General features: G+C 36.3%; 1 long non-coding RNA gene across 3 annotated transcripts in view; it reads left to right on the top strand.

The window, feature by feature from the left end:
- Window positions 1-21,637, top strand: part of LOC308610056 — a 97,713-nt gene that overhangs the window by 60,631 nt on the left and 15,445 nt on the right. For 2 of the 3 annotated variants that reach the window (XR_014014411.1, XR_014014412.1), the window contains one exon: window positions 14,823-14,898. This is a non-coding gene — a long non-coding RNA (uncharacterized lncRNA). Of the gene's footprint in view, window positions 1-14,822; window positions 14,899-15,361; window positions 15,441-21,637 lie in introns of those variants that run through there. The other variant, XR_014014413.1, reaches the window with a different exon arrangement.

Genomic DNA, 21,637 nt, shown 5'->3' with positions numbered 1-21,637 from the left:
AATAAAGATGTAGACATAGAGAATGGACTTGAGGAGGGAGGGAGGGGGAAGCTGGGGTGAAGTGAGAGAGTAAGTAGCATCGACATATATACACTACCGAATGTAAAATAGATAGCTAGTGGGAAGCAGCCGCATAGCACAGGGAGATCAGCTCCGTGCTTTGCGATGATCTAGAGGGGTGGGCTAGGGAGGATGGAGGGAGGTTCAAGAGGGAGGGGATGTGGGGGTATATGTATGCATATGGCTGATTCACTTTGGTGTACAACAGAAACTAACACAGTATTGTGAAACAGTTATACTCCAATAAAGATCTATTAAAAAAAGAAGCAAGTTAGAAGAGATGGGACTCTAGGGTTACTACCAAGTTTGGGATTTTTCTTTTATTTGATTTAGATTGTAGACTTGAGATAAGCAACCCATATCCCTGGGTCCACTGCCCTTCTTGGCTAACTGGTAAGTTAATGCAAAGTTCTAATGGCCTGATTAACGCTAAGTTCTAATGACTTGAATATCAACATCAAAACTATTTCATATTTGAATTACTGTTAAGTCTCTAAACATGCTGACGTTTTAATTGTTCTCGAGTAGCCTCCATTATTTTTTCCCCCTGCATTTTGGCAGGATTGATTGGATAAATCATAGAAAAACAAATTAAATTTGCAATCTAGCCACTTTCTGTAAACAAGCTAGCAAGATAAGGCTGCTGAGGGGTTATAGCTATGACAATAGCCGTCTTGAGTCAAGTGGAATTGCTTTAGAGCATTCATGTAGAAAGTGAGTCATAAACTGTGGAGCAGTAAAGATGACCAAGAGGATACAGACATGGAAGGAGATATCGTAGAACTGGGGCAGAGTCAACAGTGGCCCATATTATATTTTGAGGAGCTTCAAGAAAGGCCATTGTCCAACTTTAAAAAAGATAATGTTGAAGCCATATGTGTTTATCAAAACCCCATCTTCAATGCAACAAGATATATAAATATTAATCTGTGGTTCCAGTGGAGTAGACAGCTGAATTTCTCCTAATATTCTTACATTTCTTTTGCTCTATTTTGATGCCCAGCTATTAGACTCAAGTGGGGTGGGTGTCACTGAGTGGCAAGAGTGTAGTACTGTTAGATCCGTTCCCCCAACCCACCAGCATTTTATACCCAGTTATTTGTAACCCCTGTCATTACTGTCTCACAAAGTTCATTATATGATACCATGTCACCATGGATACCTACAAGTGATGCATTTGTACAGTTATTTAGCCCTTTGGAAGGTGCCTCCTTGAAATTTAATTTGTGGGATTCCCAAGTTATTTCCCATTACAGTCATCCTGGCTACCAACCACTTACTCGTTTGTCTTAGGGACCTGAAATTCCCACTGTTAGAGTTATTCCTTTAGTTTTCAGAGAAGACTCTTTCAGAAAGGTAATCCACTAAATCACTGGAATAGAATTAATTTATCAGATCAGTTTGCCTATCTTTTCTTTCCTAGGATTCCCTATGTATCACTCAGGATCTCTTTAGGAAATGGATGGCATATTCAAGCTGGGTAATTGAAGATAATTTAATGAAGGGTCTGTTTATGAAGCATGTGTGGCGTAGGAGCAGCCCATGCTAATAACACGTGGCTTCATTAGCCCACCTAGGCCTGATGGGGCAAGGGTCAGTTCCTGGAACCTGGAGAGGTGGTTGCCTGAAGAGGCTACCTGAGAGTTGCTGTGACATTTGGTGGAGGGATGAAGCAGGGAGCAAGCTGGAGAATAAATATCCAGCCTTCACTCTTCTCTCTCCTTCTATATACTCTTGGTCTCCCACATTGACTAAACCCAAACAAAACCAGAGGACATAGAAGCCCACTGGTGTCATCCATATAAGTCAGTCTCCCGGGTCAGGGCAGAGAGTGGATCTGGAGGGGCAAAAGGAAGAGATCCAGCACAATCGGTAGCAAAGTTGGAGTTTCCACTGTGCTCCACCTCCATACCTTCACTGTTTCTGTGGGCCATCCCATTTATAGTTTCTTCTCCTCCCTTCACCCTGTAGGTGGATGTCCAAATAACTCCACCTGAATCTCCCCTTGGCATCTCACTCTCAACATGCCCTGAATGAATTCATCACACTTATCATCTTTATGCCCTTTATTCCCTTGTATTGTCATAGTTAAGGTATCACTATTTTAGTGCCCAAGTCAGAAATCTAGGAATCATTTTATACCACAATCTTTCTCTCACCCCGATGTCCTATCACCAATTCTGCTCATTTTGCCTCCAAGATATTTCTCTCTCTAACTCCTTTTTTTCTTTATTTCTACTCCCAGTTTTCTGGTTTAGGTCATTACTACTTCTTGTAACCTGTCTTCTGGCCTCTAGTAAGTTCCCTCTTGAAACTGTGACCCACATTGCCATCAGAGTGAGCATTTAAATATCAAATTCTGTTTCATTCATTCGTTTATTTAGAAAATATTTATTGTAAACTATTATGTGCCATATATTATGCTAAATGTTAGAAATTCAGAAATGAATAAGACATGTTCTCTGCCTTCAATTATAATCTCATGGTAGAGAGAAGTAAGTATATAGATAGATAGAATTATAAACCAGGCACTTATCTCATAATAAGGGTAAGAGTGGCAGAGAAAACTCCCTGGAGAAATTAACACCTAAGCTTAGCCCTGAAGGACTGATAGGAGTTAATCAGGTAAAAGGAAGGAGAGGAGGAGAGACAGGTAGGGAAAGATATTTCAGGCTATGAGTGCAACCTGGTGCACATCCTAAAAGCAAGAGAGAGCATAAAGAGCTGGAAGAATTTAAAGTAATATAGTGTGGGCGAAGCAGAAAGTATGAAATCACTGGTCAGATGATGAAGAGTTTTAAGGACTTTAGACTTCATCTCAAAGATTATGAGGACCCCAGAGAACTTTAAGCTGAGGATTGGCATGATCAGATTTGTGTTTTGGAAGGATTACTCTTATAGTTGTTTGGAAAAGAGATTTGAAAGGGGTAAAATTGGAGGCAGATTAGCCAGTTGTTAAGAGCTTTTACTGAACTCAGGAAGTAGTGGTAGATACAGAATGATCCAAAATATATTAAAGTGGTATTATTCATAGGAGACATTGAAGGATTGAACTTGGAGGGTGAAGGAGAGAAAGAGATCAAGACTGATGCCTAGGACTCTGGTTTGGGCAACTGGGTAGATAGACAGTGCTAATGTTCACCGGGGTAGGGAATTCAAAAAGATGAGGTGTACGAACTTCAGGTAATGAACTCAATTTTGGACACATCCAGTTTGTGGTTCTTGCAGGCCATTCAAGTGGAGACTTTGAGTTGGATGTTCATATCTAGATTTTAAATTATGTCAAGAGATGAGGTTTCTCAAGATAGTCCTATTGAATGAAAATAGGTTCCATGAAAGACCAACATGTAAAGCTTGTTGGGGGAAAGAAAGAACAAGTTCCAAAGAGCTAGGAAGAAAAATCTTCAATCACCATTATCTACTGGATCAAGGCCAAGCTCTTAAGTTATAACTTTTCTCTCTCACTTTATCTCATGCCAATCCTCAGTTTAGAATTTATGTTCTATTAGTTCTTTTAGGTTCTATTCTATTAAGTTTTATTAGAACAAGTTGCTGGTGGTTCTTGATGGATACCCAAGTCTCTATTCCTTGGATATCTGTTTGCTTTTAGCCTTTTCTTTCTCTACCTGGAATATCTGTTCCCTCTTCTTTATCTGGTTACACCCTAATTAGCCTTCAAAAGTAACCTCAAGCTTGTCTGCTCTGGAAAGACTTAACTTGAGTACCTTTGGTTGAACTAGATGCTCCCTCCCTCCTTCCTTCCCGTAGCTTTTGCGTGTATATTTATCCTAGCACTTATATGATATTGATATCATCTGTCTACCTAGCTTACTACAAAAATTGTTTCATTAGTTCAAGAATTGTATTGCAGGTTGGATTCCCCAGGAAGCAGATTCTGAGACAGACTTTAGTGTACAAGATGTTTATTCAGGAGTGCCCTTGGGATGAACACCTGTGGAAAGGAGAAGGCAGCAGGAGTGGGCCAAGGGAGAAATCAAGCCCTGTTGCAAACCCAGCTGCCTCATCCAACACCATAAAGAGGTCTGGAGCTGAGTACCCTTTCAGAGTTGTTCTAAATTGGCATGGGATGGCCGGGCATCCCTTACCTGATCAATCATTTGGCATGGACCATCCCAGGAAGGGGCATGACATTGGAAGAGGCAGCTCTGCAGCCGAAGCAATGCTTGCAGTGGTTGACAGCTGAAGGCCATCTGCTGACAGCACTTTCTGCAGCTGGGACAGCACTTCATTTCCTGAAGGGAGATGGGGCAGTGCATTGCAAAATCTACCACACACCAGATATTTTTCTTTGCATTTCTGGGGCCTGCCATACGATGTGGCAGATGCAAACTGTGGGCTGGGACTGAGTAGTGGTTATCCTCCTCAGACAGGCTTTTGACCTCTAGTTCTCCAGACACACATTCTCCCTGCTCCCTAATACATGGAACCCTGCCTGCTGCATGTATTGACATCTTTTGAGTTTGCCACCCCTGTTAGTTACTAACAAATGTTTATTGAACTGAACAGAAGTCAGTATCCCTGAATTACACTTCTCAAGAACATTCATATATATTTATTTAATCCTTTAAAACAACCCTAAAAGTTAGATATAATGATCACCCCCATATTTACAGATGAGGAAACTGAATCCCAGAGCGGCTCAGTCATTTGCTTAAGGGTCTCTAGCTAGGAAGTGGCAGGATTATGACTTAAGTGTTCTTATTTAGAACCTCATGCTCTTCCATTATGGCATCTGAAGGCCTTGGGGGTATTCCTGCTGGAAGACGATTGGGTGGGCCTAGGTCTTGATTAGGCGCGATGGGAAGAAAAAATATCTTAACAAAACCAAAAATATTCAGGGAGGAAGAAACTGGAAATTTTCTAAGCTGGCAGAAAGGACTGGAAAGGAATACTATTCATTTAGGACCTTCTTTCTCAGATGGTTTCAAAGGAGTAAAAACAATTAGAGCTGCAAGACAGAGTAGGAGACAAGACAAGGTTGATGAACAAAGGGGAGAGCAATGTACGAAGATAGCAACATTTCATACACAGCCACACACACACTGAAAATGTGTCAGCAATGCGAGGTCATTGTTAACTGCCAAGAATAAGTCTGAAATAGATTGTTAAATAAGAGATAGTATTGCCAAGGCTGAGTTGTTTGTCTGCCTCAAAAGGACAAATTCTGAGAGGTGGAATGAAAGAAAATTTATCCAGTTGACTACAAAATGGAAATATGATGGCTCCAGTGCTGGATATGGATTAGAACTTTTTTTTCCATTACACTAAACTTGACCAATCAAAAGGCTTTGTAAATTACATTTTTCTTCTCTACATAATTTTTTTTTTTTTTTTTTTTTTTTAGCGGTACGCGGGCCTCTCACTGTTGTGGCCTCTCCCGTTGTGGAGCACAGGCTCCGGACGTGCAGGCTCAGCGGCCATGGCTAATGGGCCTAGCCGCTCCGCAGCATGTGGGATCTTCCTGGACCGGAGCACAAACCTGTGTCCCCTGCATCGGCAGCTGGACTCTCAACCACTGTGCCACCAGGGACGCCCTCTACATAATTTTTAATAAAGGATTGTTTTTTCAAAAAGAAATGCTTTTTCTTTTTTTTTTTAGGTTCTCCTATTATTTACTTTACATTAATTACCAGATGAATATTTTTTATTAGTTTCTGCTTTATAACAAAGTGAATCAGTCATACATATACATCTGTTCCCACATCCCTTCCCTCATGCATCTCCCTCCCTCCCACCCTCCCCATCCCACCCCTCCAGGCGGTCTTGTTTGGTGTTTTTAATCGGGATCGGTATGGAGCCTCACTCATGGTAGATCTGCAGTATTTGTTTATTTCTGCTGTGAATTCACGGCATTTATGTTTATCGATAGTTCTTGCTTCATGGGATACTTATTATTTTCATGTAATAAAAAACAGATATTAGGCACTTTATGTATGTTGCATCTGGGTAATTCCCAACGGCATTGTTTATCATCAATGCAAGTGTCACATTACCTGAGATACCTTCTCCAGCTCTCTCAGTCAGAGCAGCTTGATGCCTTCTCTTTTGCCTTTAGAACTTTGGGAAATTCATACATACACAGAGATCTAATAGGCACACACACATCTATACATATAAACATGCATGTACATGTATATATATCCACCCATGTAAATATTTTACTTATTCTTTATTTCAATAAGTTTTTTCATATTTGTGTGATTTTTAACAACAATAACAGAACCCTACGGGGTTAAGCATAGCATAGGCAGACTTTAAAGTAGAGTGTGACTATTTTAAAATTAACATACTATAAAGATGGAAAATATTATATGAAAATTGAACAAAGCAACTTGATCATTCCAGAATAAACGCTTAAGAATTATGTGACTTCTATAATACAACTAAATAACGCTTTCATATATGTACAATAACGTTTTCTGTTTCTCTAAAAGAAAAAAAAAAAGGATTACATGGCTTCCAATAAATGTGTCCCTTGGCTCTTTTGTTTTTCGAGTTAAGTTTTATTTGGAGCAAAATGAGCACTGCAGACTGAGAGACAGCATTTCAGACAGCTCTGAGAAGCTGCTCCAAGGAGGCAAGGAGGGGAACCAGGTTATATAGAAGTTTTGTAACAAAGGGCAGGTAGTCCGAACATCAAAAGATTATTGTTAATTAAGGAAAACCAGATATCTCAACTTAAGGAATTCAGTGCTTTTCTGTCTGAGTCACGTGACTATACTATGCACACCACAACTTTTGGCCAAGCTATCAAATCCATATTAGGGCTTTGTTTGCTTCCTTGATTGTTTATATATCCATAGCTATTTCCGTGTTCTTGCCAAGTTCCAGCTTGTGTTACACTTACATTTCTTTAAGACTTTTGAATAGTATTACCGTGTCATTAACAATAACTCAATTTCAGCTTTTCTACCAAAAGCTGAAATTGAGTTATTGTTGACGACACGGTAATACTTTAGAATAATATTTCTTATGGAGTCAGGAAAGCTGAAATTGAGTTATTGTAGATGACAAGGGAATACTATGCTAATAAAAGACTAAAGGCACCCTGCATCCTTGATACAAATTAAAAGATAGATCAAATGCCTTCGAAGAGGAAAGTCTACCCTCTTTCCCTGAAATAGATAAGAAGAAATACTATCTACTAAGGAATGTGAAAGAGAGATTTTGATTTGTAATGAATATATCATTTTGGAAGTGTGCTTTGGTATCATTAAGTCTTCATTTATTTTCTTACTGATTTACTCAGCCCCCATTATTTTCTGCCATATGCATTACCCCATGTTAGATGCTGAAGTGGAGAGGGGTGATAGCAAAGACGAATTGGGGAAAATGGAAATTAACAGTGTACCAAAGAAAACTTAAAGGTCTGCAGAAAATCGTAAGGACATCTGGAAGAGGTGGTCACTTGCTCTGGCTTGAGGGAGCTGGAGAAATCATTTCAGGTGAGGTCATGCACGTCTTGGTCCAAACATTGCAGTGCGACTTCACCAGGTGAAAAGGATAGGTATTCCTAGAAGACACACTAGAAATCACAGAGTGGGGAGAGGAAATCAACAGCAACAAAAATATAACAGTGCATTAGGCAATAATAAAAGTTTTCAAAATGACTAGTCATAGGGTTTGGGAAGAATTTTAAGACAAGGTGATTAATAAAAGAGATAGGACCACACTGTATAAGTTTTTGTTGTTGTTTGCTTCATAATTCCTAAAGAAAATGGCAGAGTCAGCCAGTACAGTAAAGTGTAATGTTTACAGTCAAAGAAGTCTCAAGGTAGGGTAAGAAGCAACAGTAGAGCTCTGGTCTGCAGTGTCATGCATTCCAACTGCCTTTTCTGTGCTTTTTCTTCCTTTTGTGCTCTCTGCAAGTCACTTAGTGTTCTTATGTTATCTTCTGTGTTTCCTCTTCTTAAAAACATCCAGCAAAACCAATTCGGCCTAAGGTGTAGAGCCCCAGAGTGAGGGCCATGCTAAGCCACAAGAAATGACACAGATTATGGAATCAGGATTATTAAAGAAATATCACTGGGGAGAAATAAGGTCGTGTCTATGCTAATTACCGACATCCAAAGGGAGTATGAACTCCTACGTTTTACTTAGTGGCATTACCTAACACACATTTCTACAGTGAGGCAGGAGGAGAGGTAATCATCCTCAGAAATGTAGTTGTGAACATATTCTTAGTTCTAACACACCACTCCTACTTGTCCTGCTCTCCCAATTCACTTGGCCACATGACTTGTTTTGACACTACAGGCCATTGGGTACCAACCATCACGGATTAGTCAGTAAATATGTTTTCTACTTTAGATGCCTAATTTCTCATTCGTTATTTGCTTTGTTCCCTTCTATGTCCAGTCACTCTCCTATCTATTTTCTCTAGTCTCTAAAAACTTGACAGCAAATTTATGGTAATTAAAATTTTATTTGATTTTTATTACTTCATACATTTAACTTACATATCACAACAAAGTACTTTGTGAGCAGAGTGGAAGGTCATTGCATTAAGGAAGTTTAGGGACACTAAAAAGAGATTTTGTGGAAAATGTAATGTTTAACCTGGATATACCTATAGGTAAGATTATAAGGTGGCAGAAAAGGGAGTGTCAGGCAAGAAGTTTGGAAGCCAGTAGGATTAGAAGTATTTAAGAATGTCATAACCAGGTGGCTTGAAACTGTCATAAAATGCAGTAACCAACCATTGTCACTGGTTGGTTTCTCTGGAAGTAGATGTTGAGGATGGGGTGGGGTGGGGTGTGCAGAATGTTTAAGAAGAATCAACACCCAATGAAAGACGAAAACAAGGATTGTGTCAGGAATAAAAATGATAAAACTTTTAGAAATTATTAGTGTAAGCCACTGTTAATAGATTAAAAGAGACATGATACTTTTGATTATCCCAGTGTTTACAGAAAATGGCACATGACACCATTTAACACCCTTTCATAGTAACCAGAACAACAACATAAACCTCAGCAGACGAGAAATGAAAAGATACTTATTTTAACTTGATAAAGACAAAAGTCAAAAAACAAAACAAAATAAACATCATACTGGACAGTGAAGTGTTTAAACCGTTTCTTTTAAAATTGGGAACATGAAAAGAATGCCCACTGTCACTGCTCTATTCAGCGTTGTGCTAGGAAGTCTAGCTAAAGTAGTAAGACAAGAAAGGAAACTATCATGTATAAGAAATATAAAGGAGGAAACAAAATCATTATTAGCAGTAGAGAAAATAGTTGTCAACATGGAAACAAAACTCTAAACAAAGTTTTGAATTTCACAGACAGTTTAGCATGTTTGCAGGATATAAGAATATTACCCTAAAAAACGAATGCAGTTACATATCACAGCATCAAATTATTACGAAACATGAAGACATCATTTATAGAAACATATAATGCCCAAGAATAAATCTAAAAGAATATGTGTTTATGTCCTTTATGGAAGAACATTTTCAAATTTTATTGAAAAACATTGGATAAGTCCCAAGACATTATTAACAGAATATCAGTTTTCCTCAAATGTGTCTAAATACCATTCTAATAAAAATCCCAAAGGTGGTACTTACTTAACTGGGAAGAATATTCCAAAATGTATATGGCAGAAATAGGGCCAAAATAGCCAAGAAAACAATATTTCTCTAATAGCCAGATGCAGATTCCAGGAAAATGACATATAAATGAATATAAGTAATCTAATATTTTTAGAATTTGCTTTGGCCATACTCCTGGTCTTATTCTACTTGTAGCAGATGGCTTTAAAGAGCATTAGCTATGTATATATTAAATATAATATAAATATACCAATATTAAATATTATATTGATATATAAATGTAATATACTAATATTTATATTAATGTATAACAATTATGTATTATATCAATATATATTTTTGCCTAGCATATATTATATACAAAATGTATGAGTAATGAAATGTATTTATATGGTTAATATGTTCATAATATTAATATGATAAATCCTCCAATATTGATTATAAAACAATTATAATATATAAATTATATATATATTATAAATATATAATTATTATTATCTGATATAATACACTATAGTTAACATATTCTATATAACACAATATATCATGTATTAGTATAAGACAATTATATTATGTAATATAAATATAATACATCTATACAACTATATATATTTTAATTATACATTATACATACAAGTATGTATAGCTATTTATAATTTTATTTACATAGGAATCTGTTCATCATAACAATTGATGTAAAAATATGCAATATTTTCAATCAAATGGGCCTTAACCTCACTACCTACACATAACTACTTTTACAGTCATGAACACTGTCTAACTCATGCTTGCATATCTCTCAACCTGCTTTTCTACACATGCACATAGACACACATTTATACACGATATATATGTATACTACCAGTTTTCAGTTCAATGTATATAACTATATAATATATATAATTATATTCCTGTGTATGTATACAAATATAAATCAAAGGTATGTGTTTAGGTATGTATTTCATATGCTTATAGAACTATATCATACAAATAATGTATGTGTATATAAATACATGACTATATACATACATACACAGAAATATACTTATTTAAACAAAAGGGACCTAAATAAACATAGTTCTCTAAGAACAAAACTAGTTATGTCTCACTGTTTCAATAACAGTTTAGAGTTTTCTACTGTATGTGCTTCTATAATTGTTATGAACAATTCCCATTTGTTGAATGTTAAGTTGTTTTAATGTTTTGCCATTATTAATGAAGCTCTAAAGAATACGGTGGGCAAGATTACTTGAAAAACTCTCCTAAAGGAAAAGGGTTAGGTATGCTAGGTTAAATGTACACAACTTATTTTTAAGTGCGTGGTTGATTTTTGAAGTATGCAGTAGAAATTTCCCGGACCTGTGAAAGAAGGGTGGTACATGTGTGAGAGTTATAGCTATGTTAGGAGTGGATTGAAGATATTGATAGCTTAGAACAGAAGCTGGAAATCCTGTTTTTATGGAGCTAAGTGACAAATATTTTAGGCTTTGTAGACCAAAGAGGCAAAATTGAGGTTAATATTTATGTACTTAGGTAACCATTTAAAATGTTACCAGTTAAAACGTGAAAATTATTCATAGCTCATAGGCCATAAAAATAGGCATCTGTCTGGATTTGGAACACAGGCCATAGTTTAATGACACACCTGACATAGAGACTTGTTTTTAAGTGGCCATGACCACATGAGAGGCAGGAGGTAAGACTCCATCCCTACTAGATGGGAAGTTAGAACTAAACCTATCTATCCCTAGCTTCACCTTCAATGAAAGGGTGTGCCAGGAGAAAAAATATCTGCTGGCAAAGGGAGACTAAGACCCAATTCTCTTGGCCTCTGCTCTGGGTAGGAAACAGGTAGGAAATCTCGAGAATTCTGAACCCCAGATCCGTGTTCACAGTGTTTGGGTTGCAAGTTTATGTGCGGTCTTGCAAACAGAAGCTAAGAAATTAACTTAAAATGCTCCCAAATCGGTGGTATTCCAAACACAAAACTAAACCCTTTCTGGAGAGGTAGATCTTCAACACAGGCCTATAGCCTTCCCACAGATAAAGTTTAGCTAAACATGAGCTCATGATCTAAATTTACACAATAATGAAGAAATCAGCTAGAAGTGGAGAGAATCAGCAAAAAACAATCAATACCAGAATTAGATTCCCAAGGCCATCCATCAGATGTTGGACTAATCAGGTGCAAGGCAGAAAATATACATAAAACTAGAACTGAAACAAGGAACAAGGATGTTTTAAAAGACTGGGTAGGATCTTTAAAACATTTTTCAAGTACGTCATTGATAAAGCTAAAAACTCAAAGGTCATGTAATACAGCAGATTAATCATGGAGAAGAGTAAATTTATGCTGTTTTTAAAAATATGGCAGATCAGATTTTCTGCCTAATTATATAAGTAGATTTATCTTTAAAAAATACACATTATTTTAAAGACTTATTGGCTGTAAAATAAGTTAAGGGTGTTTCAAAGGGCTTCTCTCCAAAGAAAAGTGAGAAGTAGCAAAACACAGAAAGTCGAGGGGAAAAAATGTCAATATATACATTGCGATAGGGTGAACTTAGCCTTAGGCTAGCAACAATGTGGACGAGCTGACCCTTAGATACTTACAACTAAGCTGGAATCTTCAAAAAGTTCAAGTATTTATAACTAAAAAGATTTCTTAAAATTAATAACCAAGTGTTTTAATTGACATCAGAAGAGTAAAACAATAAACCCTGAGAACATAGAAAAATAGATAATAAATATATGAGCAGAACTTAATAAAACAGAAAAAAGTATAAAATTGAGGAGATTTAGTAAGTCCAAAGAATATTCTTTGAAAAGATTTAAAAAACACACTTTGATTAAGCAAAACAAAAACATAAGTGAATAATATACAGAAAGAATCAGGACAATGTTCTAGCAGAGAATATATGAAATGCCAGTAAATTTGAACATTTCTGTAAAGTGGACAATTTCCTAGCTCCTAAAGTTTACCAAAACTGACACAAGAGGAAATTTATAGCTGGAGTTCTTTCAGCAGTAAAGGAATTATGTCAATAGTTTACAGTCTTTCACCAAGAAAATACCAGACCCAGCCAGATCATTTGGGAGGTGAATTCTATCAAACTTCTGTTAAACAGACAACATCAATATTAACTAAGAAAAACTTCTAGAGATAGCGAAGGAAGAATTCTCCTTTATTCATCTTATGAAGTCTATATAATCCTAATACTTAAAATAGATTAGGACTGTAAGGAAAAAGAAATTTACAGGTCAAATTTACTTGTAAATATAAAAGCAAAAATTTTAAACTATGATATTAGCTACCCAAGTTCACTAGAGTAAGAAAAATCATGAGCAAGTTAGGTCATCCAATGAATGAAAAGGTAGTTTAAAGTCAAGAATATATATCAATAGATTGAAATCACCACATTTTATTTCTTTCATCTGTCTCTTTAAAAAATTGATAAGTACTTATAATGATCTCTGTTGTACTAGGCACTGTGCTAAGTCACTTACATATTTACTCCTTTAAACCTTCTATCATCCCTGGGGGAAAGTTCTATTTTGCTTCCATTTCTTAGCTAAGACTCTAACCCCCAGGAAAGTGAAGCAACATTTGTAAGTTTTTGTGGATGGTCAGTGATGGGACCAGTACAGGAACATCCACAGTCTGTGCTTGGAAACAGTGCCGCATGTTGACACTCACATTACAGATGAAAGGAAAGGAACCATGCACTTACCATATAGATTAAATCTCACATTCCAGGTTAAAGGAAAGGAACCATGCACTTACATTATAGATTAATACCCACATAACAGGTTAAAGGAAAAAGAAACATGTGCTTCTCTCAAAAGTTGTAAAGAAATCATATCCATTTCTTGATATATTTCCCAATTTCTTTTGCTTGTTTTCTGACCTTTGTAGTGCATTTTGCCATGAGGCAAATTTTAATTCTTATATAATTAAATGTATCCTTTTTTCTTTGTATCTTAGAAAGGTATTCCTCATGAATACTTTATTTCATGTCTCCCAGGTTTCTGATACTTTTACAGTTTCATTATTTTTTTAACTTTTAACTAGTTGCTGTATCTAGAATTTAGTAATGATAGCCATATTTTCCCACTTTTGTTGAATAATTTTTGCTAGTGATCCAAAATGTGAATTTTATTTTAATCTCAATTCCCCTATGCTCTTGCATCTAATTTTAAGATGCTTCCTATTCCACTGGTTGTTTTGTCTATCTAAAATAAATGCTACCTTAATTATAATGTAATTATAATGTAATAAATGTAATTAGTAAACATAATATGACATATAATAAATAGCATATATAAAATAACAAAATATAATTTACCATATAACAAGGTCCAAGGAGAGCAAAACTATACAATCACTTGAAATATCCCCCAAAAGATAGTTTATAAAATTCAATATTCATTTGTAATTTGAAAGAAAGAGTAAAATAGGGATTGATGAATCCTTCCAAAATAAGAAGAAATTATATGTCTACAAGAGAAAGAGGTAAATGATAAACTTTAGTAACACTGGCAATAAATGCAGGACAAGATGAGGATGCCTGATATAATGTTAAAGAAAAAGTATTATGTAACATTGTTTTTGCAGCACTGTTGAGTTCAGTGAAAAGAGAATCTCATAGAAATGAGTATCTCCTTCTTCTTAATGTCTGTACACTTGTCCATTGCATGAACATAATAGCTTATTTAGCCAATATGTTACTGATCTGCATCTGGATTTCTAGGTTTTCATGGAATTTTATTATGCACAATTGTTTCAAACACTAGGACTTCCTCTTATGTTTATATCTTTTGAAAGAAACAATATCTCCACAGATGATTTATCTGTGCTGGCTGCTAGCTGACTTTGGGTACTTCTCAGTTCTTCCCTTTACCTTCCTTGTCATTATGAAAATGGAAGGCAAGAAGGTCTCCTGTTTAGAGACTGTAAAGATAGATCTTGGTGATAAAGTCTTGGTGGTAAAGGCTAAAAGTGTCAACCCAGAACAAACGTTTTTCCAGCTGTAACTATGTGTGAATCCCTTGGCTTGATTCCGTAGAGGATGTAAGACAAGACTGTAGAATCTGCCGTCAAAGTGCTTCCAGTAGGATGAGCTAAGTGAACTATGATGGCATATGAAATTCAAGACAAAATATAATGTCTCCTTTTCTCTCCTAGCAAAACTTGGTGGAGTGAATGTAGAAGTCACTGTATGCTTTGAATTAAAGGAACACAATAAATCTTGTTTTGGAAGGTAAGTATTCTGGTCTCTTTGTCTAGAAGAAGGAAAATGAGGTTAACCAAAGTTAAACTCACAAATAATTGAGCATTAATTAAATATCTGCGGTCTATGTTTGTCTTTGATCATAATTTCTCCCAATTTATAGACCTCTTTGATACTTGATGAATCCTTGTCAAAGATGCACTTAACAATGATTATTACTTGTGTATTAGGTTTTGCCTGGGCCCTGAAGAAACTATCCTAAATTACCAGCTATGATTGTCACTTGATTTCCTCACAGAGAAAAATCAGAACCCCTTGTCTTAAGTGGCTTGGAATGTGAAAGTAGTTAGTCTCTTAGATATTGTTAGAGGACCCTAGAGAGCCCATTGGTGAAAGTTTGGAAAACATTGGGCTTCTTAAAATTGATTCTTGTAGTGCTTTAGGAAAGATCACTGAACCAAAAGGATAACGGTGTTTCTGGCTCTGTTGTTAGCGTTCTCCATGGAAACATTGCTGAAGCTTCTGGACTCAATTTCCTTCCCCATGTGTGAATGTCACTGAAAATATCCAACTCCATTCTATCCCCATATAACTTCAGAAACTACGCAAAATGAAGACTCAAAATTCATTTCAAATAATGAAATGAATATATAAGGTAGAATGGAACTGGAAAAATACCTGGTTTAAATTCTGGAAAGTACCAACTATACAATTCTGGATAAGTTGCTTACTCTTGCTTAGTCTAATTTAATGCCCATCTCACAGGAGGTTATGATGATTAATTTAATATCTTTGTATAACACACAGTGTTATGTAATTTCTTCTTGTTTTTCTTGAGTAAATTCGTATCCTTAAAGCAACTCACTGTAAACAATAGTTACTTACTTGCTTAAATTACTCTTATCTTCTATTATCACCTGAACTGTGTCCTGCTCAAGTTAGTATGTGGAAGTCTTAACCCCCAATACCTCGTAATATGACTGTATTTGGAGATAAGGCCCTGAAATAGGTAACTGAAGTCAAATGAGGTCAAATGGGTGGGCTCTAATTCAATATGACTGGTGTCCTTATAAAAAGAAAATATTAGGACACAGACATGAACAGAGAGAAGACCATGTGAAGACAAAAGGAAAACATGGCATCTACAAACCAAGAAGAGATACCTCAGAAGAAATCAATCCTGTTGACACCTTATCTCAGATTTCTAGCCTCTACAACCGTGAATGAGTAAATTTCTGTTGTTTAACCTCCCCAGTCTCCGGTACTTTGTCATGGCACCTCTAGGAAACGAATACAACTTTTTATGGCCTCCTTGTCTCAAGTTGAAAGTTCAATATTTGGCATCATAGCTAAGAAACAAAAATATCATCTACAATCGTTGTTGCAGCCTTTCTTCCCCATTCTCATTGCCAGTAATTTCCATATTTGGGTCTGTTTTCTGTATCTTGTAAACAGAGCATTACACTCATTTCTAGTCTTACTGTTAATATACAATAAATGTGCAGATACCGAATAGATTTTGGAGAAGTGCAACATATAGTTGGTACATGTGTGATATGTGTGTATTCATATAATTTATACTTTTTCTCTATTTTCTTCCTTTGGTGTGAGCTAAGTTTCTCTGCTTTTGTGACTAGCACTCCTGAATACTAATCCCTGAATTTAATTCACCAAAAATTATCAAAAATAATAATAATCTGGGGAAAGAGAGAGTGATAGAGGGAGATGAACAATCAGGCAAGGGCAGTACTATGAATTATTAGGGTCTTATTAATAAGATTATGTTAGTCTAGAGGAAATGACCGTAAGTATCATCAGTGAGCCCAGTTGGTCTTTACTGACTGCTAGACACATCCCTGAGTTCTGTTCTTAGTCTCCAACTGTATGATTACTACTGTCTGGAAGTATTATTTGAACAACTAAAGTCACTTAATGGAAAAGGAATATGTCTTTAGAGAAGCAACAGTCATTTTTCTATCTGATTAAAAAGCAATGTTGACTGTCTGGAAACCTCAGTCATATTTGTAAGCAGGAAAGCATTGGCTATTAAAAGTGGATGATGTAAAGAGATGAGCAGAAACTTTGGTGATAGGTATACCTGGATTTAATTCTCACTTCTACCACTTGGCAGCTGAATAGCCTTAGGCAAATTTCATACCTCCCAGAAATTCACTTAATTCAGTCTGTAAAATGGCATAATAACTTATTATAGCATCCTTTTAGGAATTTTAAATCACTTATTGAAATAAAAGTACACACTATATAGACAAGTATGGATTCCTCAATAGGTGTTTGACCTTTCATTTCTCCAGTATCCCACCCCCATCAAATAAAGAAAAATACTTTTTAAAATTTATGAATATTTAATTGTTCTAAAGTTAAAGCCATAAAAATAAAAATAACCAAATGGCCTACTATCATACCATTAGAAGAACAAAAAAATAGGTCTTCATGAGAGTTCCAAATTAGAATACAAGTTTTCATTAGGCACCTGTTTATGTATGCTATTCTGCTCTTTACAATAAATAATTAAATTTAAAAGACTTATTTCCTCACTTTTAAGACTTTATTAGTTTACAAATTACATATTGACCTATGCTAAATTTTATACCGACCCATGCTAATGAATTCAGTAAAGAAAACAAAAAACACTGCACTCAAGCAAACTACACACACACACACATATATATATATATATATAGACGTATATATATATATTTTATATATATATATATATATATATATATATATATATATAACTTGAATGCATTTATATCCTACCGTGTCTCATAAATCATTGTAGTAACTCATCGGAATACAGACAATCAAATATAATGGTAAAAGCACTTAATATAAACAGGGTCAAGGATACATAGACAGAAGATGAAGAAAAGATGAGGGAAATGTGAACAGGAGGAAGTGTAGTTAATCGAGTTGTATGTTTTGCCCTTAATATTCTCTGTGTGGGGACTTCCCTGGTGGCACAGTGGTTGGGAATCCGCCTGCCAGTGCAGGGGACATGGGTTCGAGCCCTTGTCTGGGAAGATCCCACATGCCGCAGAGCAACTAAGCCAGTGCGCCACAACTACTGAGCCTGTGCTCTAGGGCTCATGAGCCACAACTACTGAAGCCCACGTGCCACAACTACTGAAGCCCCAGCACCTAGAGCCCGTGCTCCACAACAAGAGAAGCCACAGCAATGAGGAGCCCGCACACCACAACGAAGAGTAGTCCCCGCTCGCCCCAACTAGAGACAGCCTGTATGCAGCAACAAAGACCCAACACAGCCAAAAATAAATAATAAATAACTTTATTTTTCAAAAAAGATTCTCTGTGGATAAAACAACATGTAAATAATTGGTTACAAAGCCACATTATTTTAAGGTGCCAGACTGCACATTAACAGTCTGACACAAAGGGACAGCACAGGAAAACTATTCAAAGATAAAGATTTTTAAATCTTTGCAGTTTGAAACCTTTTAGAGCAAGTATAATGAGCTCGACACACATTTCAACACTCAACATGTTAATCACATGTTCAAAGTATGTCTCAAACTCATTGGAAATAGCTGTTGTCTCTGTCCCTGATATCCAAAACTGATCTGTGATGTGTAAAACTCAGGAGGTATTGATATCCACTTTTTGGCATCTGAACAGGAAACAAAGTTGTTTTGCAGTGATAATAAAGAATGAAGTAAATGCAAAAGGATACAAAAGACAAAGTACTGAGGGAATGTATTAACAAAACGAGTCAAACTAAATTCTGGTGAACTGGGGCCTACGATTGTACACACTCCATGGAAATACCCCAGCCTAAATACTGGCATACGAGGAAGGGTACTGCGAAGCCCATCACAGTATAATCCTTTAAAATGTCCCTTTCAAGGTTGGCTCCACTCAACACTGAGTATAGGTAATCTTCCCATGTGGCAGAAACACTGGCTGCCCAATGATTGACCAAGAAATTAACACACTAATGAATAAATGATGCTAATTTATTTCTATCCCTGACAACGGGAAACAACACACACTCTGTGTCAATGGTATGTCCTCTTTCCCACTTTTCTAAATGGTAAATTATGGTTTTCCCTTCATTGCTTTATATCATGTGTGGCAGGCATGTTGGGAAATGGCTATCAATGGTTCTGTTATTGATTTCTACCTTCATTTCACTGTGGTTAAACAAGATACTTTGTATGATTTCAATTTCTTAAAAATGTATTGGTACTTGTATTGTGGCCTAACATATGGTCTCTCCTGGAGAATGTTCCATGTGTACTTGAGAAAAATGTGTATTCTGCTGTTGTTGAGTGGAGTGATCTATATATGGCTGTTAGGTTTAGTTGGTTAAATGTGTTATTCAGTCCCCCTACCTCTCTACTGATCTTCTGTCTAGATGTGTTATCCATTATTGAAAGCAAGGTATTGATCTCCAACTATTATTTTAGAACTATCTATTTCTTCCTTCAATTCTGTCAATGTTTGCTTTCCATATTTGGGGGTTGTTTGGTACATATATGTTTATAGTTGTTATATCTTCTTGATAGATTGAACTTGCTATCAACTTATAGTGGCCTCCTTTTCCTCTTGTGATAGTTTTTGATTTAAAGTTTTTTTTGTGTGATATTAACATAGCCATCCCAGATCTATCTTCCTTCCTTCCTTCCTTCCTTCCTTCCTTCCTTCCTTTCTTTTTCTCTCTCTCTTTCTTTTTTGTTACTATTTGCTTGGGATATTTTATGCTATGCTTTAGCTTTCAAGCAACTTGTGTCTTTTGCAATCAAGTGAGTTTTTTGCGGACAGCATATACTTGGATTATGGTTGTTTTTAAAGTCCATTCTGCCAATGCTTATCTTTTTATTGGAGAGCTTAATCCACTTACTTTTTCAAAAATTACTGATGAGGAAGAACTTAATTCTGTCTGTTTCCTGCTTGTTTTCTGTATGTCTTATGCATTTTTTGCCCCTCATTTACTCCATTACTGACTTCTGTGCTTAGCCGATTTTCTTGTGGTGAACCCTTGATTCCCTTTTCATTTCTTTTTGCATATAGTCTATTGATATTTTCTTTGTGGTTCTCAAGAAGATTACATTTACCATTCTAAAGTTAAAACAATATAATTTCAATTGAAACCAACTTCAGTAGCACACAGAAACTCTGTTCCTCTACAGTTCCATTCCTCCTCTTTACATTATTGTTGTCACAAATTACACCTTTATACTTTGTGAGCCCAATAACATGAATTTATGATTATTTTATGCATTTGTTTTTTCAATCATGTAAGAAATAAAAAGTAGAGTTACAAGCCAATAACACAATACTGACTTTAGTATTTGCCCATGTATTTATCTTTACTGGAGATTTCTATTTCTTTCTACACCTTCGAGTTGCTGTCTAGTGTCCTTTCATTTCAACCTGAAGGTTCAATTTAGCATTTCTCCTAGGGCAGTGGTAGGAAGTTGTAAAACAAACGCCCTCAACCTTTGTTCATCTGGGAATGCGTTAATTTCTCCCTAAGTTTTGAAACCAGTTTGGCCAAATATAGAATTCTTGGTGGACAATGTTTTTCTTTCAGCACTTTAAATATGTCTGGCCTCTTGCTTCCGTGGTTTCATATAGGAAATTAGCTCTAATCTTTTTGAGGATCCCTGCTTTGTAACAAATTTCTTTTTTCTTTCTCCTTTGGGAGAAAAGATTCTTTCTGTCTTTTGGCTTCTGAGAGTTTGATTGTACTGTTTCTTACTGTGGGTTTCTTTTGGTTTCTCTTAGTCCTGAAATCAGCCAAAGATTTATAGCAACCAAACACATACTGAACCAGGGAAGAGGCAATTTGAAAATGGCAGGAAAGCTTTGTGGCATTTTTACTTGCCCTTGCCCCATCCACTGTTAGTGTAGTGATGTTCTTAAAGTGGTGGAGTCTTAATGCAGTGATAGTCTTAAAGTAGCAGCAGACCATTCCTAGTATGGGACCCTCAATCCTGCTTCAGGAGGGAGCAGAAGAGACCGTACTGTCAGATTATTATGTGTATCTGTTCTAACCTGTCTGGGAGCTACCTGAAGGACTGACACAAGATGCTTATCTCTGCCTTAGCTAACTTGGAACACAGTCTGGAAAAGCAGCGGTCATTGCTCAAAAAAAGTGCAAGGTGAGCTAACAAAGCACAGATGGCTGGGGCAGAAGACTGTGCATTGAAATACAGTAGACCACAGAAGATGCAGGAGCCAAAGTTGGGGGAGATTCTTTGGGAAATTAGAACCTACAAAAAGTACACATGTGTCTGGAGAAACTAAGAAAGCCACATGCATACTCAAGATAAGATGCATGTTCTGAAAACACCAGAGGAGTCTCTAAGCTTTGACCATGGGCTGAGCCCTGAACTCAATGCAGGTCAGCTAAATGTTGAAGGAGTGATCCAGCAATCTGCACAATGGGCAGAGGTGTGTGGTTTTGAGTGTGCATGTGGATGTGCTTGTGTATATTTATTTTTGTTTGTTTTAGGTGCAGGAATTCAAGGAAATCTCTGTCAAAACATTAGCTAAACATGAACTAAAGGAACAGAGACTTCAGTGCGTACATACGATAAGGAAAACAGTCATTGCAAAGATAGTTTGGAAAGGTCCCTAAACAGACTACTACAGCCTTGAACAATCAAAAGCCCAGGAAACCCTGGGAAAGTGGGAGAATCTGATTTCCATAGATACCACATTATAATATTTGAAAGACAAATTTTCAACCAAAAAAATCACAAGGTATACAAAGACATGGAAA

This window comes from Mesoplodon bidens (assembly GCF_964165515.1).
Source record: "Mesoplodon bidens genome assembly, contig: HAP1_SCAFFOLD_81, whole genome shotgun sequence".
NCBI classification, from domain to species: Eukaryota; Metazoa; Chordata; class Mammalia; order Artiodactyla; family Ziphiidae; genus Mesoplodon; species Mesoplodon bidens.
The sequence above is the reverse complement of the archived record's forward strand: the minus strand, read 5'-3'. Positions and strand labels throughout refer to the sequence as shown.